This window comes from Dromiciops gliroides, chromosome 2 (genome assembly GCF_019393635.1).
Source record: "Dromiciops gliroides isolate mDroGli1 chromosome 2, mDroGli1.pri, whole genome shotgun sequence".
Taxonomy (NCBI): Eukaryota; Metazoa; Chordata; class Mammalia; order Microbiotheria; family Microbiotheriidae; genus Dromiciops; species Dromiciops gliroides.
Genome location: NC_057862.1, coordinates 75,475,090 through 75,481,089, shown reverse-complemented (window position 1 = coordinate 75,481,089; position 6,000 = coordinate 75,475,090).

Sequence of the window (6,000 nt, the reverse complement as noted above, 5' to 3'; positions counted from 1 at the left end):
AAAGAAACCAAATGAAAGAAAGTGAAAAATAGCATGCTTCAGTCTGTGTTCAGTCAGTATTAGTTCTTTCTTTGCAGGTAGATAGTATGTTTCATCATTAGTCCTTTGGTATTGTCTTGGATCATGGCATTGCTGAGAATAATTAAGTCATTCACAGTTCTTCATAAAATATCGCTGTCTCTGTGCACAATATTCTCCTGGTTCTGCTCACTTCACTATGTATCAGTTCATACAAGTCTTTCCAGGCCTTTCTGAAATCATCTTGCTTGTCATTTCATTTCATTTCTTTTTTTTTTTCTGCAGGGTAATGAGGATTAAGTGAATTGCCCAGGGTCACATAGCTAGTAAGTGTCAAGTGTCTGAGGTCGGATTTGAACTCAGGTCCTCCTGAATCCAGGGCCAGTGCTTTATCCACTGTGCCACCTAGCTGCTCCCTTGCTTGTCATTTCTTAAGCACAATAATATTCCATCACCATCATATACTACAACTTGTTTAGCCATTCCCCAATTGATGGGCACTCTTCTGATTTCCAATTGTTAGCCACCACAAAAAGAGATGCTACAAATAGATCTCTTCCTCTTTTTTTGGATGTCTTTGCGATATAAACCTAGTAGTGGTATTGCTGGATCAAAGGGCACGCACAATTCTATAGCCCTTTGGGCATAGTTCCAAATTTGGTGCCTTTCTTCTAAGATTTTCTCCAATTTATCCCATTTATATCCTTTGCACATGGTTGTTTGAATGTTGTCTTCCCTTTCACTGGACAGTCAGCTTCTTGAAAGGACTGTATGTATGTGTGTATATGTTTTATTGCCTGGCATATAAACACATATGTACCTACCTAAATAGACATTTATATGTCTATGTATGTATATATGTATGTATACACACGTGTGCATGTATATATCCATATGTATCTTCTCAAAACACCTGACTAGACTGTAATCTCCATGATGACAAGGACCTCTTCTTTATTTAGCTTATTCTGATTCCGTGTAGCTATGGTATCACTCCATTAGACCATTAACTTTTTTTAAAGTAAACAAGCATTTTTTAATAGTGCTTATATTTCAAAGTCATATATAGTAACTGACTAATAGACCATTAACTCTTTTTTTATCTTTTTTGGTGAGGCAATTGGGGTTAAGTGACTTGCCCAGGGTCACATAGCTAGTAAGGGTTAAGTATCTGAGGCTGGATTTGAACTCAGGTCCTCCTCATTCCAGGGCTGGTGCTCTATCCACTGTGCCACCTAGCTGCCCCTCATTAACTCTTTAAGGATGTGTTATATTTAATGGATTCCACACATCTTCAGCACCTGATGTATGCATTATCTGTGCTCAGCATATAGTCGCTGAGATAAACAACTTGGCCCCAGAAGAATCATGAAGAGAGCTTTCGATTTGATAGCCTGACAGCGTTTCTATGGGCATGAGGTACCCCTGAATCTTTGACAGTGGATATGGTTTTTTTCCTTTTGGTAACTTCCATTCTTCAGTGCTATTCACCACACAGTTAGTGAGCACCTACTGAATTCAAAGACATGCCGGAAGCTGAGGAAGATACAATGATAAATAAGCTGTCATCTTGGAACTAAGAAACTTACATAGAGTTATCATAGACTATGATAGACTTTGAAGGAGGTATGGCCATATGCCCAGTCAGAAGAGGGCTCCAAATTGTTAGTTACTCACTTGACTGTAAAAAAAAAAAACATTCTCTTGATGTTGGGGGAATTATCATGTGCCAGATCCAGACCCTAGAGGTTTGTGACAGTGTAGGGAGAGTCAAGAATAGAGTATGCTGAGAACAGAGCCCACATGGAGAGTCAGTAATGTAACCCAAAATGGGCAGGAATTAGCATTGTGGTTGATTACATTAGATTGTGAGCTTCTTGAGGACAGCAACTATCTTTTGCCTCTCTTTGTATACACACACACACCCAGCCATGTATTAAGCACCCCTGTCTGACACATAGTAGGTGCTTGGTAAATGTTTCTTGACTGATGCAGAGAAGAGTGGTGTGAATCAGAGGGTGAGAAATAATGTAGTATGATTCTAAGTGCAGCTTCATGGATAAGCACTGGTGTGGATTGTGGTCTATTATGCCATTTGCTTCCCAGGGTGAGCCTTGTTTTGGCGAAGCATCAAGAGTAGGTTTTGAGAATAGGTGAAGGTCGGTGTATTTCCCTGATGTTTCTGAGTTCTAAGACCTGTCGTTGCTCTAGGTGCCTTCCCATGCAGCAACATTAACATTTGGGGAGCATTAATGAGAAAGCCCAAACAGGTGTCATATGTGAATGGCATCATTCTAAGCCTCTACTTGTCCATGCTGGGGAAATGATAATGTCTGCTGGTACAAGCATGATCAAAGCTTGAAGAGTGATTGCAATCATTGTGAGGGTGACTGAATCCATAATATCAAACGCTGAGGGTGTCTACAAAGGAACTCCTTGATCCATGATTGGAAGCAAACACAAGGACTTATGTCAAAAAGACCAGGAAAACAAACTCCAATCCATGTGTTGACTTGCTGGGATTACTTGGAATTCCTCCTCCTCCTCCTCTTAAAAATGCATTTCCCCCCTTGGTACTATTAGAGAACAGCTCCTCTTGACAGAATCTGAATCAGTAAGAAGTATTTCTTGTCAGTGCTGTATTTCCCTGCACAGAAATCCCTAAGGAGTAGTAAGTAGTCTTCTCTGTTGGAGAGAACACTGCTGAACTGAGAGGCATGAAACCTATTACATAGTTGCTACTTCGAGCTGTGCCACATTTATTTCTGCAAAGTCTATTCAAGACGACTACAGCATCAGCCAGCTTCTTCGTTTTCTCAGGAATGTGGAAGTAGGCACTACATGTGGTCCTCACTCTTTGCTTCAATGCTTTCCTGGAAATCACATCAGAAAGCAAAACAGTGACAGATGGTTTCTTTTGCCTCTCTGTTATAGAGTGCCTGCATAGCCTGAAACTACCTCCTTTCACCACTAGATGACACTCCCACATTGGTAGGAGGAGATGCTCTCACCCTTTGCGGGGAGAGGGGCATAAGAATGCTCTCTTACATCACCAGCTGGAAAGTGACAAATGGGAAGATGAAGGCAGTGAAAATTTAATTATGGATAATCTGGGGTCATACTGTATAAGTGGCTGGATCATTGAAACTTGAGGTAGCAAAAAGCAAGGAGCCAATTACATATTGACACTAAGGATATAAATGCATAATAGAGCACATGTGAAATATTAGCTGAACTTTCATTTCCAATGGTAAGATTTCATTATAGCTATGTCACTTTCTAGCCATCTCCTAACCATGGTTTTGCTCTCTATTTACCTCCCCACCCCTGGTCTCCCGTCTCCCAGTAGGCAAGTTTTACCTTATTTTGCTGGGTCCCAAGTCTCCAGGACTCTTCAGATGTCCAAATTCTGGCCTCCTTGTTTATATTCCCATTCTAAAGAGCTTTTTCAAATGTTTTTCTGTGAAATGCAGAGTGATCTTTCCATAGCCATGTACCCAGAACTCAGCAGGAACAATAACTTAGAGGGGAAAAAAACCTCATTAGAAATATTTTTTTTAAAAAAAGCTGAGTCTCAAATTGTTTTACCTACCAGCAAGTGCACAAGGCTTTTTCAAAGTCTCAAAGTTCCCAAGTATCCAGCCACCCAAGACTTTGGCCATAGGTAGCCGATTGGCCCCACTAACATGCTATTTCCAAAGTTCTTCTAAAGCCATGTAGTCTCCTTCCTTCCTTCCAGCTTTGTCACTGACCAGTAATCCTCAGTGAGCCCCTTCTGAGGTTGGTCTGTTAATGAAAACATTACTCTGTTGCCTGTGGGCTTGGAGTTTTTCTAGAAGCAGATGGAGGGAAGAAACAAAATAGATTGAAATCACAATTCTGCACACTTCAATGAAGAAAGAAGAAACTAATGTGCAGGAGAGTCACAAATCCTTTCTTAGCACTTATCATCCAAGAATATGGAGTAATATGCAACTGGAAAATTTTAAATAAGCGCTATATGGAGTTTGAATTTTTCAGAACCTATGAATCCAGACTAAAGTATCGCAGTATAATTGCTAGAGAGCGGGCCTCAGAATCGGAAATCCTTCCGTCAGCAAGCATTTATTCAGCACTTACTATGTGCCAGGCTGTATGCTGAGTACTGGGTATTCCCTGCCTTCCCAACAAAAATGGGGCAAAAACAAGTTTCTCCCTTTAAGGAGCATATGTTCAGATATAAGAAACATGTAAAAAAAAACTAGGTACATGCAAAGTATATATCAAGTACGGACGAAAATAATCTGGAAAAGGAAGGCATTAGCAGCTGGGGGACTAAGAAAGACTTCCTGCAGAAAGTAGGATTTGAGCTATCTTAGAGGAAACCAGGGCAACTTAAGGAGGAGGTGAGGGAGCAGAGCAGTCCAGGTTTGAATGCCAGCCAAAGCAAAGGCACAGGGACAAGACGAAGGGTTCTGTGCACGGCACCTCAGACTTAGAAGGAAGTGAGCAACAGAGTCCAACGCAGAGAGGTCAAAGAGGATCAGGATTGAGAAAAGGTCATGAGAGTTGTCAATAAGAAATTGTTGCACCCGTATAACCTATTTCTTTTTTTAAAAATTAATAAAGTATTTTATTTTTTTCCCCGTTACACGTAAAGACAGTTCTCAACTTTTGTTTATACAAGCTTTCCAATTTCAGATTTTTCTCCCTCCCTCACCCCTCCCCTAGACAGCAGGTAATCTGATATAGGAGATATATATATATACACACACACACACATCATAACATTAATCCTATTTCTGCATTAGTCATGTTATAAGACAAAAATCAGAGCAATGATGAAAAACCTCAAAATAGAAAAAAGACAGCACCAAAAACACTATTTCTGATAGCTTACTGCCTCAGGGGGTGGGGAGAGGAGAGGGAGAAGGAAGCATAGGATTTGGAACTCAAAACTTTAAATTCCAGAGAGGATATTACTCTATAGAGTTTCCTATACCAAAGAAATCATAGGTCTGGTTTTTAAAAAAAAAAAGGATCCAAAAGCGAGCTGTTGCTGCTAAGGGTTACTCACTAAATATGGGTGTGTTTTCTCAAAATACACCCTAGTTAATGGGATGTCTTGAGCTATGTGTGTCTTGTGTAAAGAATCTCCATTGAGATGTTCTGTGGACATTTTCCCTTTTCACATTCATCCCACCTACTTGTTAGAGTGACCAGTTCTTTGCCTAGAGTTCTCTTCCCTGCCACTCCCTAAATGCCCTAACCTAAAAGAGTTCCACTCTTTGGCCTGCACATTCATCCCAATTATTTTGATCTCTAAAGTTGGCTTTATCTTGGACAGAAATGAAGGCTTCTAGCACTGCTGGTTGACACTCTGCAAAGGAGGAAAGGCTGCATCCTGTAATGGGAAGAAATGAAGTAGTTGAATAACATGAAATTAGGACCACAGTGAAAGGCGGTTTCCATTGACGTTTACTTTCATTGTTCACCTTTAACCTCACAAAAACTTCACAACGACACAGCTAAGCAGGTGGTGCCAAGATCATCTTTATTTGCATGAAGTGACTTGCCCATAGACAGGTCACTACCACACAGAGAGCCACTGCCATATTTGGAACCTATGTCTTCTGGCTCCAAGGCCAATCAATGTTCTTTCTCCCATACCAGGCAGCCTCTTATCTTTCCAGACTGGGGCTGGGTTAAGTGTCCCTCCATGCATATTCAATTGGTGTCACTCCACATTTAGTAATAGTAGTAGTAGTAGTAGTAGTAGTAATTAATAATAACTGACATTTATATAGTGCCTACTACATGCCAAGCAATCTGCTAAACACTTTACAATAATTAACTCATTTAATTATTACAATAACCATGGCAGATATGTGCTATTGTTATCACCATTTTACAGATAAGGAAACTGAAACAGGCATAGGTTAAGTGACTTGCCCAGGGTCACACACCTAGAAAGCGAGTGAAGTTGAATTTGAACTCAGGTCT